General features: G+C 34.7%; 1 protein-coding gene and 1 long non-coding RNA gene across 3 annotated transcripts in view; both read right to left on the reverse strand.

Annotated features, from left to right (window-relative positions):
• Positions 1-15,279, reverse strand: part of LOC136831376 (uncharacterized) — a 1,849,518-nt gene that overhangs the window by 1,077,846 nt on the left and 756,393 nt on the right. The window lies entirely within an intron of this gene.
• LOC136831377 (uncharacterized) lies at positions 1,758-14,380 on the reverse strand. The gene is made up of 2 exons (XR_010850860.1): positions 13,514-14,380; positions 1,758-2,134 (listed from the first exon to the last, which is right to left on the reverse strand). It is a non-coding gene; the product is annotated as an uncharacterized lncRNA (long non-coding RNA).

The following is a 15,279-nucleotide window of genomic DNA, read 5'->3' on the forward strand; positions in this document are numbered from 1 at the left end:
CTTCTTGGCGGAAGACGTATTTAATTAGCCAAATAATACACATAATACCATCCCTTCATTAAATATGTTTACCTTGATATGTTTACTGAGACTCAGTTTTTCTTGGATGTGTCTATAAAACGATGGATTTATACAACATAGACTTTGCCTTGTTATTAATTTGTGTTGAGTTTTACAAGAAAATTTCTTAAACAGAACATATTGCATATCTTTGTTAGCACAAATTAACCTTACTTCCACTGTGCTAACTGAAATTACATTACGTCAGCTGGGAGCGTATTGGGCAGACTTTTCTTATCATTCCTACGGAAAGGTGCCCATCTTTGCCTGCAAGATGAACGCGCAAGGCTACGGTTGTGACACCCATTGACTGCTTTGCGAAAACTGGTATCAACTTTAAAGCCTTGCTTCTTTCTTATGGAAACAATTGAAGATTATTCAGCAGTTAACCTATTCGTATTTATCTATAGAATCACTTGAATGCATTAATTACTTTTGTGCTTGGTGCCTGGTTAGTCTTATAAATATTTGTGGATCTTTTCACTAGTAATCGGCAAAAAGTATCAAATGAAGGCCAAAAAACGAGCGGCACTATCGTATGTATTCTATTCAGTCAAAATTATACTGGAGGCTCGCTTGATTTCCTACAGGGCCAGTGGGCGGGCTGCAATGAATATACAAAAATTTTAACTTGATTCCTAATGAGATTAGGAATTTTTATAAGCTTAATGCTAGACATTAATAAAGAGGGTTTCGTTTTCTTTTACGATCTGAAGCACACATTCCCTGCAGAGGAGTAGAGCAGAAAAAGTTCCAGTGATATGCGATCACATAATCCGCAAGTAAGACCCTGGATATAATAGCTAGTAATCAGATTCATCACGACATAGTTAGAATTCCTATTTAATGAAGCAGACGCGAAGACTAACTTCATCTTGGGCACTAAATCCTCCTTACCAGTAACACTGCGATAATGCTGGTGCGTTCGTACCCTATCGATGATCTGCATATGTCCCAAACATACATGCGAACGACAGACTGGATTGTCTTCGTGGGTCATGTTAATCTACTGTATGTGAAGAGCTTTCGAGTTGACACATATTGCGTTGCCCAGGATCTTAAGGCCAGGTTACGATCTGCACTCCGCTTAACAAGCTGCCCCACGGACATTAATGATTAGCCGAGAACTAATTGTGCATTCGTATAACAGACGTCTTGACAAAAACTAGTGGTCATTCACATTTCAGCTTCCACAAATCAAATTCCTTTCTATAACACTGTTCAAAACTAAAAGCAAAATGATCATTAAACTTAGCAACTGAACTTTTTTATAATAAATATAAAAAGGATACCCTTCTCGATCTTTCATCCGATTACTTTGCATAAGAAAATAAAAAGTTTGAAAGTAAAAGTGAGCACTTCCGTCTCATTTGTACTTAATATTCCTTTTATCGGTGTGTTACTTAATATTCCTTTTATCGGAGTAGGTAAGGCCATGTTCAGTGTTATTTTTCGCCAAAAACCTTGTTTACAACTATATGTGGGATGCTACATGAAATTTACATTATTTGCTTCAGTCACTTCTAGAGAAAATAATGCCTTAATTCATCTTTTCGCATGTCATTATTATTCAAAATATGCAAATATTTCTATGGAAGAAGCTAAACGATATTAATTTGCAAAATAGTTTTCCACACAAAGGAAAGTATATATGAAAAATGTAAACAGAAAAGAGGGAATGAAAAAAGAAAAAAGAATCAAGAAACAAATGTATGTATACAAAATTTTGACAGTTTTATGAAGTTGGAGGCCACATTATTAGGGAAATAACGTATGCTTATGTTTAAATATCACAGCGTTACACAAGACAATGTCTTTTTTTTTTCAAAATCAGGTGGTTAATTTAGCCATTAACAAACTTGACATCAAGGTTTATGAAGAAAACTGTACATTCCCATTGACGCACAAGCAGTCACAATTCACTTTTACAATACGAAAGTCTGTCCTCCTCTGTTGTTCCTTTCTCATCCAAGTTCACCAACATCTACTTTCTCGCATCTGCTTTGGAAGCCACAGTGCTTGATTTAAGCAACTTTTTCCATGTGTCCTCAACACGTGTAATCTCACCGAATATCTGGAGGAAGAAAAGTGCAGGACTTACTGACGTCACTAACATAAAAACGTGTAAAGAAGAGTCAAGTTCGTCCCTTTCAACTGCCACTGAAACCTCACTCTCTATAGTTGCCCTACCACGGCTTTTTCACCAAGGGCATATCTTCCCTTAAGAACACTGGCTCTTTGACATAAGGTCAATTAAAGGATTTGCTGTTCCCTATTATTAAAAAGATGATCAGAAACATCTGTAATAGATGCACCTCTCTTCAGTGGTGTTCCTTTTCTGTAGATGAACCTCTTGAGCAGAACACCTCTACATCAGAAGGCTAACCGGCAGCACCTACAGCATCTCTCAACTAAAAATACTGTGCCACTCGAGTGTTTATGGATATTTCAGCCCTTAGGCTCCGACACCAACTTCTGCCTTACCTAGTAAGCACCTCTCGGACTCTTGCTCATTCGTCCTCAATTCTCTTAACGAGAACACAGGTTGATGTGCTAGCATTCAGGCTCACGTTCAGAGCAATGAATTTTCAGTTCGTCAAACTAGTTTTGTATTCCTCGGTTCGTTAATTAGTATAAATTATAAGAGCACCTAGAATATACTGGATTTTTTCTTCTCGTTCACTCAAGCTATTAGCCTTCATTTTTAACATGCTGTCCTGTAATCATAGTTCCCGCGAGACAGAAAAAAATCATGCATTTGAGTAATTGCTATGCAGCATTGATCACGCAACTGTAGGTGAAATAATTAATGTAATAACGACTGGGCACTGGACTACAGCATGCTTGTTTTTCGTTCCTAAGTCAGCAAAATTATCAATGTAATTACCACAACTGCTGATTCATAGTTGATATTTCTGTTGTCAAATACTAATAAATCACCTAAATGTGTTTAAACTGGGTTTTGAATTGACAATCACTGTCGTCAGACAATCAAATAATCTAAATGTTATTCTTTTTTTAAATTCTTGATTTATGTACATTCAAGACATTTCGTACTTCAGTTTTTCTAAGGCCTTTCTAAAATAAAAATGGCAGTGATCTGAGGCAGATTCGCTATAAAGATCTCAGAATGAGAAATACGATTTTTTTGTTCAAATATACAGTTAGACATTTTAATCGGTGGTGTTTATTTTGGACACAAGAAAAACTTACTTCAATCTGAGTTTACAAAATAGTTACGTCCTTGCATATGTACACTTCATCCAAAAGCCACGACCCAAGTTTCCAGGTTTATCTATTCAACTATCATCCGTTTAACTACCGTCATTATCTAATCATGCTCTGCATTTCCTATGTATTCCTTTAGACTCAGTCAGTAGTTCGAAAATTTCAAGACATTCAGACAGATGTCTGCTCGATGATGAATATTTATCCAAACAGACTGAATGTTTGCATTTAAACTGTCCACAGTAACATACACAGACTCACAAGACCAGACATGTGCGCGCGAGCACAAATCCACATACATACACACACATATTATATATATATATATATATATATATATATATATATATATATATATATATATATATATATATATATATATATATATATATATATATATATATATATATATATATTTTATATATATAATTATATATATATATATATATATATATATATATATATATATATATATATATATATATATATATATATTCGTTTCCCATAAATCAAAGGCAGTGGTCACCGTAATATTCGCACGGATGAACCCCAGTTGCAGAAGATTTATGCACACATAAAGAGGTGGTTCACCTCTATCTTGCACTTACCTTTGCGCATTCTGAATATTAATTTTTAAGGCCCTTCGTTTTAAACCATCTCACATTCTCCCAGCACAGTTAATATTTACTCCCAAATGTATATGGGTATCATACATCTCCATTCTTCGGTCGCCCATAATGGTACACGGGCTGAATGCCTACACTCAAAATGCCTATGGACACATTTTCAATTGGACCAAACGCCTACGTGACAGAATGCCTGATGCTCAAAATGCAGAGACAAATTGCATAATGATCACAATGCCAGTTTAAGTTTATCTTTTCATTTTCAGTGTCGCTCATTTTTGGAACTCCTTTCAGAATTATATTCTTTCTCATTTAAATTGAGTTTTGTAGGGTGCCCCACAAGTTCAAAATGGCAAACACTTTACAGCGAAGGCTTCGTATACGTTTTCAATATGACAAAGTAGGAAGTTGCATGCTTACAGTGTGTAAATACGGTCTTGTTGCAATGGAACTTATTAACGGCAATAATAATATTGGAAAAACTCTAGAACACACTTTCACTTTCCCCCCGGTGATACGGATCAGTACTTTACAAGTTTTTGCCCAGATAAAAGTATGTAATTTACCATTAGGCATAAGCCAAGCTTTGCCCCAATATGATTCGTTTGCACGTAGTGTGAGATGTACAAGCGTGCGTGGAAGTGCAAATGAAGACTTAATTGTGACTACAAGAGGAGATAATTTTTTACTGTACATTAGAAAGTGTGAATATCTACTCAACTACAAAGACTTTACAAGTTTTAAGAAGCAAAAATAGGCGGTTAAGTGATGGCATATTCAATTGTACGCCAATTTAAAAACAACTTTATACAGTGCATGCCAATGTTCCTTCAAGTAAAACGCTGCCACTTTTGTACTGCGTTACATCTTACAAAAATGACCTACGAGGTAATACTTGACTTGCACTGAGAGCAAAACCGATGAGGTAACATTTGATTTCCTCAAGGAGCAAAACCTCTGTCGAGAGTCAGTTACATTTTATTATGGGCAAGCAGCCATAAAGAGTCTTAGAAAATGTTTTCCAAATACATCCTTCCATGGCTGTTTCTTTCACTTCAGCCGATGCCTTTGGCGAAAATTGGAAAACCTGGGTTTGTAACGTTGGTACACCAATCCAGATAAATGCTTTCATGATCAAACAAACAGAAGCTTTGGCCTTTGTTCCTCCACAGGATATTACTGACGTATTTCAAGATCTTATGCAATCACTTGAAGAGGAAACTATGGAGGCTTAAATGCCATCTTAAAATATTTCGAGATGGTGGCTTGGCATCATACAGCGAAGTCGACGAAGGCGCCCAGCATTTGACAGTGAAATATGGAATGTTTATACCAGAATCGAATCAAGCAGACCAAGACCCAACAATTCGCTTGATAGATAACAGCAAGCCTTGAATAAAGAGATGCAACTCGCCCAACCATCGAAAAACTGGTGAAAAACTTAAAGATAAAAATCAAATATGGAGTAGAATAAATAATAAAAAAAACCCAGTCTAATAAATGAGAGAATTATAATACAAGTAAAGGACTCAACTTACATTAACTGCCCATAATTTATAGTTCTGTGATTGTTTTCTTGAAAAGAGGTTTTTAATTTTCTTAAAAATTATTTTAAAACTTACCCTTTTTTTTATTTTGGTTTCAGAACAGGCTGGTTAAGATTTTGTATATAGAAACTATAAACCTTGTTTTATATTCTATATAAACATAACTGGAAGTTTTGCACGGTTTTTCTCCAAATGCTATATAATTTTCTAACCTTGACATTGTTAATCTTTTCCATTAGGCATTTTGATCATTATTAGGCAATTTGTCACTTACGCGTTTGGTCCACTAGACAATTTGCCCGGTGGCATTTTAATCATGGACATTTGACTTAAGGCATCCAGTCTGCCCACGGTCCGTAAAAAATTCATCGCCCCATATTCCTGATTTCCCTTTACCTCCATAGCACTACTCGCCATTGCTGACTTTTTGAAGCTTTCACTAGTTCCCGCAAGTTTCTCTTCACAATCCTTAATCAGAATTGTATCACCTACACATATCAGCCATTCAAATACTATTTATGTCCACTTCTTTTTTTATACAGCTACTTTGCTCCTGCCTGATGTCCTCATTACCATAAGCTTATTTTTTTATGGTCACGTATGCTTCACACTTTTTCTCTTGACGTTCAAAAATTGCCTACACCTTTAGATTGCCCCTCCTTTATTAGTCCTTTTGTTGCCAGTCTTGCTTTTCTTCACAAAATACCATACAGCCTTTCTCGGTATAAAAAGCAATATTATGCACATTTCATTCTTACAGGGTCAATTACTTTTAACTTTATTCAAGGGAATAATAATGACTGCTCTCCCCGACCTAGGCATACCTTCTTTACCCTGGTCAGCCACTCAGTCACCACCATACCATATCATCTCACTTGTAATTTCATCAACTCTCTGCGTCTTTCCATTATTCAACTTCTTAACTACCGTCATCATGTATCTAATGGTCACTTTCACAAGTCGTCTAAAACTTACAACTCGTTCCACCCATGCGACAATCTCCCACCGTCCAGATCCAACAGATCTTCAAGTACTAACTTCATCAACGCAAGCTTGCATTCAATTTAGACATCACTTCATCAACTCAGGCCTTCATTCACTTCACACAGCATCTTTCAATTTATATATTTTATTCCGAGTTTCCTTTGCTTAGTAACCTCTCTCTGCATTTACTACTCAGTAAAACTTCTTATTCTTCCTTAAGTACTCACTCTCACCCTCTTTTTGTCTCTGACTTTCTTTTTGACTACGTTATTCATCCTTCAGTATTCCTTTACACGATTTCACCTTCAGTCGAGAGACTGCATTCACACCCTCCAGCAACCATATGCTCCCTTTTGGCTCTACGATTTTATTCTCGGATAACATTTTCCCATATATACCTTCCATATCTTTAGTCCAGTCCCTCTTTTCCATCATTTCCTTTAAGCTCTTCTCGTTTCTTTATCTACCTCACTTAATTACATTTATAGCCATATTTTTACCCTTTCCTCCCCAACTTAAACTTCCATTTATTTCCACTTTTGCAAAGGTAGGCGACAGAGAAAGAGACAGCATATTTGGTAGGCGTCGAGTTCCTGGAGAAAATGCAAATAATGAAATGTGTTTGGAAATGCCTTGATTGCTGGACGTTCATAGATTGCAAAGGATATTCATGAGTGCAGTTGGGAAAGAGGAAATGATGAGGGAAAGAGTTACTCAGGTTACTCATTAATACAGAGTAGATGGATATAATGTTTGGAAGAGGATTGTCTACAGGTATATATATATATATATATATATATATATATATATATATATATATATATATATATATATATATATATATATATATATATATATATATATATATATATATATATATATATAATATATATATATATATATATATAATATATATATATATATATATATAATATATATATATATATATATATATATATATATATATATATATATATATATTAGATATATATATATATATATATATATATATATATATATATATATATATATATATATATATATATATATATATATATATATATATACCTGTAGACAATCCTCTTCCAAACATTACATCCATCTACTCCGTATTAATGAGTAACCTAAGTAACTCTTTCCCTCATCATTTCCTCTTTCCCAACTGCGCTCAAGAATATCCTTTGCAGTCTATGAACTTCCAGCAATCAAGGCATTTCCAAACACATTTCATTATTTGCATTTTCTCCAGGAACTCGACGCCTACCAAATATGCTGTCTCTTTCTCTGTCGCCTACCTTCGCATTTATATTTCCTAGGAAAACCACTCTTCCATATTTTCCAAATCCAGCCAGACCGATTGACACTCACAAAATCGCTCTTTTACTCTTATGCTTTTCCATTCCTGATCCATGAACACTCATAACAGAAGCTTTTTCTCCTGCCAAACCTTCCTATCAAACAATCTATTAGACCTAAATCACGAACACAAAAGTAGTATTTTTATCAAACAATCTATTAGACCTAAATCACGAACACAAAAGTAGTATTTTTGCTCAACAAAGAAGAGTTTCTAAGGACAGCATAGATTCGCTTTTATTTTGTGGTCTAGTCAGAGTTGAAAGTTCAGACGGCTGTTTATAGCTTGGTGATGTCTACTTGGGTAAATGTGATTTGTGAAATGTATACCCTACGTTACTGTGGTAGATTAGTTACTGTTATCAATTCCTGGTACCAAGAAAGATGCACTTATATATTAACACGAGGGCATCAGGGATGTGGTGACGGCCTGAAAAAGTTTTGGGACCATTGTTCTACACCTTTTAGCTATTGCAGACATACTCTATTTTAGCAAACACTACCATTTCGCCAGTGTCTTGCTAAGTTCCAAGACAATTAGCTTCCTCTAATTATACAAACCAATTATCATACAATTCTTCTCTTCTCTGTCATATCCATGAATACCCAAAACCCAATTATTTCCCTTTACCATCACCCTGCAGTGAAAGTGGGCGCAATCAGTCCCAAGGGAAGAGAGTCACCTGCAGTTTAGGGGGCATTTCCAAACCAATAGCACTTCCTAGGCAGTCAAATGTCCAGGGCTTTACGGTTTACTATCACTACATTAATAGCCGTCAGAGCACAGAATTAACGAACTGATGCATGTGATAGCCGTTGGTCTCTAGAAAGACTTACCTGGAATTTTGGAAGCATTTCTTCACCAATGCATTCACAACCCTCCACTGGCCGCTCCTCGGCCTTGGAATATGATGTACCGTAGGCACTGGTCTGGCAGCAATGCCCAGGCAATGCCGCTACATCACACACAAAACACAAACAAATATATGTGTGTGTGTGTATATATATATATATATATATATATATATATATATATATATATATATATATATATATATATATATATATATATATAAATAGGAACTTAAAAATTTGCCTGGCATTGTACATTTCTCATCTAAATGATTTCCTAATGATTTATTGTTATGCTTCATGAAAGCAGTGAAATTGCCAAAATGTTAATCTTGTGAATATGCCATTTCGATCCTTGATATTTAATATTTGCTAATATTCAATCAACTGGAAGTGTACACATTTGTCCATCATCTATTGCCTTTTGGGTCAGGTAAATTCATGTTTGAGATTTTATACAAAGTCACTTTCTCCAGGCGCGTCTGCATGTGTGCTCGTAGGTTATCAAGGTAGCTCAAAAACGGACGAGCGGATCTTGATTAGGTTGAATGAAAATATGAATTAGGCGACCCCCTCCGGATGTTTAACTCCGATAAGTATTTGATGATGTACCGCTCAGTGCAAATTATCTCGTACACCATTACTTGAATTTCTTTCGTTCTTGTGAATGAAAAGTAAGAAAGACACTTTTGCAGAGATAAATAAAACAATGGCAAACCCAAAACATCCACAATGTCTGGCTAAATTTGGCTGCAATGATAGACCTACTTAACATAGAGTCTACTTTAGGAGCAAGACCCAACCCTTGATTGTCGTTGCTCAATCCTGAGTGCTTTTTTTTTTTAAGAAGAGGGTAAACTACCCTGCGGAAACCGTAGAGCTGCATTTCGACTTGTTTGTTATGGATGTTTCACGTTTTGAGTAAGAATAATCATTATTATGTGGACTATCTGACAAAAATAATAGAGCTAATATATTCAAAAAGCCAATTAACAGAGGGGAAAAACTTGGAAAAATAATGCCTTAACCCTTATTTAGAGCCATTCAGTCACTCAAATTACGAATATTTTCATATAAAACAAATAATTTCAGGATTTTTAGGAAACCAGGTAATAATGCTTTAATAGGAGGTCATTAAACTTATTCAATGAACAAAAACCGATTTGCCAACAACCTATCCAGGAGAGAGAGAGAGAGAGAGAGAGAGAGAGAGAGAGAGAGAGAGAGAGAGAGAGAGAGAGAGAGTTCGCTTCAAGCAACGGTTACTAAATAAGTCAAGACCATCGTCCCTCCCCCACCCCTGCCTCCCTTCTCGGGGATACTTGGTAACAAAGAAGGGAATCCAAAACTTCCGTGAAGGTGTCGCGACTCTTGCCACCGACAGTGTTAACCGACTTTTAAGGGAAAATGAGCACATTGTCTATATGGCCAGTATACCATCGCCTCCATTTAGAAAATAGAGCAAAGGACAAACCTTTCTTAATTAATGTGCCTTGCCGTTCCCGCATTCCCCAAACCTGGAAATGTCCTATTTTTTTAAGATCTAAGCACTTGTTCAAACGTGGACAACCCCGAACCAAAATTATAGTGATTTTGATCAGTTCCTCAGTGGAATTCAATTCCACTACTTTTTCTTCAAGAGAAATTCCTTATATATATATATATATATATATATATATATATATATATATATATATATATATATATATATATATATATATATATATATATATTACATTACATATATTCAATTCTTTGTGGACGTTTCTCTCCAAGCTTATTGCCATTTGGACTGTTTCGTAAGTATGCATGATAGATAAAGTTGACAGTCATAATACTAAATTTACACCAAGGGGCCACAACTGTGTCATATGAGGTATATTTTATAAATACAAAGGAGTACGTTGTCTACCATTGCATATACTGTATCTATACAATTTAACGTAGAAAAGTATGAAATTTTCTATATATATACAGCTAAAGCCACGTACCCCTGTTTTAAAAGTATAACAATAATATTTTGAAAGATTTTATGAAGTGATGAGAAAACATTTTAAATGGACTAAAATCAGACGAGGAAATAAATAATTCAGTATAAGGAATGAAGCCAATTCTTGTCTTAATGTTATAAATTTATGGAAAGCTGCACGTAGAAACGCCAGGACCACTCTACTCTACTCTAGTTCTCTTGAGGTCTCTGCATGTTTGTCTTTCCGTTCTGCTTTTTTATCTTTATTAGCAATTTTCACGCGTTTACTATCTTATCACCTTATAAAATGTATTTTAGGAAGCACGTATAATAATAATAATAATAATAATAATAATAATAATAATAATAATAATAATAATAATAATAATAATAATAATAATAATAATAATAATAATAATAATAATAATAATAATAATAATAATAATAATAATAATAATAATAATATTTACAAGATTCCATTTTGATCTTGAGTAAAGTTTTCACTGAAAAAAATTTAGTCTGACCAGCTTTATAATGAGCAAATTTTCTTAATTCCAGCAACATCTTTTTGGAATGAATTCTCAGCCAAATTTTAGTACTTTAAATAAGAATTTCTGTCTTCACATATACATACACACACCCATACATACAGACTTGCTGAGAAACCAGAAGTACAGACATCAAATTCAATAATATTATCAAATTTAAATATACACATACACAGGGTTGGAAGGAAAGATGATGACGTATATATGCATTTGGAAATGCAACAGCCATACAAAGAATATCTATCATCTCGATTCATTGTCTGGCTGCTGTATTATATATATATATATATATATATATATATATATATATATATATATATATATATATATATATATATATATATATATATAATGTATATACACACATATCACATACATACACACACACAAATTACATCCCGTCCCTTATTTTTCATCTGTGGTAATGTGTGACACACACATATATGTATACAGATGTATACATAAATTATATATATATATATATATATATATATATATATATATATATATATATATATATATACACATATATATATAGTGAAAAATTATGAAGTTTCCTTAATATTAACATATCATACTTTGCACAATTCAACGAGAAAATTATGTACAAAAACGTGCATGAAAATTAACACAATATTGGCATGTAATTTAAAGATGACATGACCTACTGAAACACAGAAAGACACTGTAAACAAAAAGGGCGTATCCAGGAAGAACCTGGAGCTCATTTGATAACAGCTATTTCTATACACATCTTTGAATGTTTGCTGAAAATGCTTCATGTTTGACATTATATGCATTTGTTAAGACAGAAGCGAAATAACTGACTGATGGCTTGATTTCGTAATCCAGCGTCACAAGACCTATGGTGGACCCTGGAAATATGTCAAGTTATATCAACTAAAAGTATGCAAAACTGAAACCTTTGGAAAAAATAGTGTAATTAAGGACGTCACTTAAAAATATAGAATATTTGAATGGGATTATCTTCACTTACAACAGAAACAGTTCTCTCTCTCAGAAAATAGCTTAGGAACAAAGAGGAAGACTGTGAGTTTGAGAGCTGTTAAGGTAGATAACATAAAAAGCACACAAAAACACAGTAACTTATATAACAGATGTCTTGAAAGTCATGTCATCTATCAAGTTTGAGAGCGTTATTTTCAGATGGAAATTAAAAAAATAACTGCTGCGTTATCAGATTCGCCTTCAAAGAAATTATATATGTGTATATATATATATATATATATATATATATATATATATATATATATATATATATATATATATAATATATATATATATATATATATATATATATATATATATATATATATATATATATATATATATATTAGAGATAGAGAGAGAGATGGGGAGGGGCTTACGAAGTAAGATAGTATCAGCAAGAAAATTCTCACATAGTGTTGTAGGTTACGTTCTTTACAACATGCAAAAGGCGAATAAATTACTATATACACTCAGACAAGCACAGAATAAACGCAGATGTATACATCCAGATAGCTTGACTAAAATTAATAAAAAGATATATAACATAATATATACACGAGTGTTTTGTATAAACATGTATGGGTGATATAATAAACACATGAGTAAACGATAAGTCGATTACTAGTACGTAAAAAATACTACGCCATGAAACAAGGAAGTAAATAAAGGTGCTATAGAACTCATGTCACGCACGTGACAAGAAATATATCTATATATACAGAAAATAATAATTTATTTTATATCTTAGCATGTATATACACACACACACATATATATATATACAGTAACATATATATATATATATATATATATATATATATATATATATATATATATATAAAAAAAATGATGCACTGTAGATATAAGTGTGTGTACGCATACCACCACGCATTTTTATAAATGGCATTGCAGAGCCAAAGCATGTATGAACATACAAACTCACTCACATGTTTACTTCTGACACCACAGTACCCAGTGTCTAAACATACACAACCTACTCACCTGCACATGTTTCCCTTATATGCCACACAATGTCCATTAGATTTGGCAGTTACAGAAATCATGCCACTTCTATTTGTATGTCTGGATATCGACCATATGCAACCGAGTTCTTCAAGACCCATAGTGCTAATATGGGCGTGCCCTTGGACGGCCGAAGAAGACGATTTCAAGTTGACGATCTGTTTTCAGAGCACGAGTCTGTTGACAAAGATACTTCCACCTTTCCTCTCAGGTCGCCCTCAAGTCTCACGCAGTCGCTCTCGCATTCCGAGATATTCTACAGGACGGAAAATACCAGAGAAATACTCAGGGCAAGACTTATAAACTTACCCTTGAGTGTTGATGTCTGCTAGCTGCTGATCACGTGTTAGTTGGCAAGGGGACCAGGAAAGGCATGGCTGGGAAGGGGAGGCGAGCCCTGGAGGAGGTGGAGGAGGGGGAGGAGAAGGGACGGGGCGAGTCGGGCGTAGGGAAGGAAGCCCTCCTCCCCCTCTGTCGCCACCACTTCCAACCCTCTCAACCCAGTACTAAGTAAATCCGAAGTCAGCCTTTAGTTCCTTTTGCTGTTTGTCATCGAGGCATCCCAAAGGTTTTCGAAATCGTGACGTTTGTTCGGAGAGACTCCATCCATAATCGCCCATCATAAAGCGGTGCTTCCCAAGGGACGTCATGACACTTCCTCCCCATAGAAGTGGGCGGGGCGTGAGTCTCTGTTGTTTTCAAACGGTCGATCTTCACCTGCGACTCCCTCTCCCTACACGCTCGACGGCCATCTTGGACAGGGCCACAGCCCCGCACAGTTTAATAGCGATGCTGCATCGGTTGGTGGGAGGGGGCGGCGTTCCCCCCACCTGCCCCCGATCCCCCACCGTCCATTGGTCCGTTCAAACATTTAGTGGGCGGCGCCGTGCCCCCCATCCACCAGCCCCAATCCATGGCGTTACCAGGGGGGCATCCGATCTGTCTAGAACAAGGTTTTGTGCCTCATCTCATGACCTCGCTTCCTCCCAACACATATATATATATACGTCATCAGGCTTTCATTGGGGGTCACCTCCAAGGCTCAAAAGAACACAATTGAGAAGCTTCGGTCGGTCTATTACATGTGGCATAGCAACTCTCTCTCTCTCTCTCTCTCTCTCTCTCTCTCTCTCTCTCTCTCTCTGGAATACATCATTGTATTCACTGTAGTCAGTATGAGGCAAAAAAAAAAAAAAAAAAAATGTTCAAAATTCTTTCCTCCGTCTAGATATTAAAACAGAGAAATTACGCTGTTTGCAATTAATTTCACTGCCTCTCTTTTTCTCTCAAGTCTAGCATAGGCTAAAATAAATACTGGTTTGGTTAAAACTCACCAACTCATATAATGTATATTCATTGTTCCTCAAAGTGTGATGGCTGAAAATATTAAATGACAGACTAATACCTATATGTAATCATCTCCGTATGTTCATGTATGTAATATAGAAGACCGCATATATGTATGCAAATCAGCATGTTTGTCTTCATACATGATAGATATATGTGCAACACACTTATATTGCGTGAATCCTACCGTAACTCACACAAACTTACACGCACATGTGAAAGTGTGTGTATGTAAGCATGTATGTATATATACATTATATACAATTATATATTATATACAATTATATATAATTATATATATATATATATATATATATATATATATATATATATATATATTTATATATATATGACATAAATGAAAGGTAAAACTTGAACATCATCAATGTAAATATACCAAGTTTTCGGAAAATATGTGTCCCATCATGATAGATATTTTAGTAAACAAAACAAAATATAGTACATTACACAGTGAAAACTTGTAAATAAAATTTCACGATCCCAAAGGTGCAATAAAAATTAATTACGGGAATGCAAGACCAAAAAAAAAGTAAAACCTAAAGTATAAATTATGCAAGCACTCAAATAAAAAATATTGATAGACAAGCAAAATTAATCCGTCAAACAAAACGAATAACAACAAACACAAAAACGCGAAACAATATATACCATACAGTGCAACTACGACACAAAGTGAATGAGGATGAGATCAAAACCAAAAAAATACT

Source organism: Macrobrachium rosenbergii, chromosome 48, assembly GCF_040412425.1.
Source record: "Macrobrachium rosenbergii isolate ZJJX-2024 chromosome 48, ASM4041242v1, whole genome shotgun sequence".
Lineage (NCBI taxonomy): Eukaryota > Metazoa > Arthropoda > Malacostraca > Decapoda > Palaemonidae > Macrobrachium > Macrobrachium rosenbergii.